We start from the raw sequence: 1,586 nt of genomic DNA, 5'->3' as shown, positions 1-1,586 counted from the left end.
TATAAAATCAGTCACAGAGATTAAAAAAAATCTAGTAAAAAGCAATTTGACTAGATGCTCAAAGTTTGGCATCACTAGGGGTTGGATAGATGAATTTAGGTTCCTCACTATGAGATGCATTGGAAAGTGTGTGTGTGTGTGTGTGTGTGTATGTCTCAGAGGAAAGGGCACAAATATAACCAAAGGTTGGAATTGAGTAAAACCTGTGTAAAGAGGATAGAGGAACTGTTTTTGAAACATTTCTGAAAGCTTAATACGTTAAAAATCAGAATTCATTTTATGAGATTAGATGAAAATATGCTCCAGTCCGAAGTACTTTCAATTCCCCCAGCACCTTCACCCCAAATATATGATTGAAAATGTTCTTTCCATATCAGTTATTTGGTTGTTTATTCAATACACATCTTAATGCATTTAGTGTCAAGGTACGAGGCATAGCTCAGATGATAAGAAAGGCAGAAATAAGATATGAAGCTTAAAAGTGAGTAGTCAGGAGAAGCATCATAGAGAAGATGAGGTTTAAGACAAGCCTTTAAAGTTGGACAAGATGTGGTCAGGTGCTCACTTTGGCAGCAAATACACCAAAACTGGAATGATATGGAGAAGATCACTAGGATCCTTGTGCAATGATGATATGCACATTTTTGAAACGTTCCATAAAAATATGTGGTCAAGGAGAAGCAGGAAGAAGGCATTCAAGGGTTCAAGGGAGAAGAAGATGCAGTAAAAGATATGCAGTTGCAGAGCCAGGAAGAGTGTTTGCATCAGGACTATTTAAATTGCTAGTGACAGAATTTCATTCAAACCATTTCAGAAAACAAAAAGGGACCTTAATGGTACCTGTAAAGGGAAAGTGCATGCTACGGTTTAGATAGGAGGTACCCCCCCAAAACCCATGTGTGGGATAACACAAGAGTGTTAAGAGTCGAAATGATTAGATTATGAGAGTGTCAACCTCGTCAGAGGATTAGTCCACTGATATGGGTTAATTGGGTGGTAATTGTTGGCTGGTAGGGTGTGGCTAGAGGAAGTAGGTCACTGGGGGCATGTCTCTGGGGTTTGTATTTTGTCCCTATTGTATGGAGATCTCTCTGCCTCCTTTTTGCCATGTCCTGAGCTGCTTTCTTCTGCCATGCCGTTCTGTGTAAGTTCTGCTTCACCTCTGGCTCTGTGGTCAGCCAACCATGGACTGTACTTCTGAAACTGTGAGCCAAAATAGGCTTGTCCACCTCTTTGTTGTTTTGTCAGGTCTTTTTGTCACAGTGATGAAATACCTGACTAGAAGAGTGCATAAGCAGTGCAGCTTCAGGTATGGCTAGAACCAGGTACCTAAAGACATGCTGTTAAAAATGGAGTCCCTCTTTATGACATTTGCTGGTAAATGGATAGATCTGGAGACTCTCAGTCTAAGTGAAATAAGCCAATCCCCCCAACCAAAGGTTGAAGGTTCCCTCTGATATGTGATGTTAACCCCAAACAAGAAGGTCAGAGGGGAAGAAGAAAAGTTCAGTGGATTAGACAACAGGGAATGAAGGGAAGGGAGGTGACACAGGGAAAAGAAAGACAGAGGAGTGAATCTTGACATA

General features: G+C 40.8%; 1 non-coding gene across 1 annotated transcript; it reads left to right on the top strand.

Annotated features, from left to right (window-relative positions):
• Positions 1-557: 557 nt before the first annotated feature.
• On the top strand, positions 558-664 carry LOC114098823 (U6 spliceosomal RNA). The gene has a single exon (XR_003583793.1). It is a non-coding gene; the product is annotated as a U6 spliceosomal RNA (small nuclear RNA).
• The last annotated feature ends 922 nt before the right edge of the window (positions 665-1,586 follow it).

The sequence above is a fragment of the Marmota flaviventris genome, chromosome 13 (assembly GCF_047511675.1).
Source record: "Marmota flaviventris isolate mMarFla1 chromosome 13, mMarFla1.hap1, whole genome shotgun sequence".
NCBI lineage: Eukaryota > Metazoa > Chordata > Mammalia > Rodentia > Sciuridae > Marmota > Marmota flaviventris.
The sequence above is the reverse complement of the archived record's forward strand: the minus strand, read 5'-3'. Positions and strand labels throughout refer to the sequence as shown.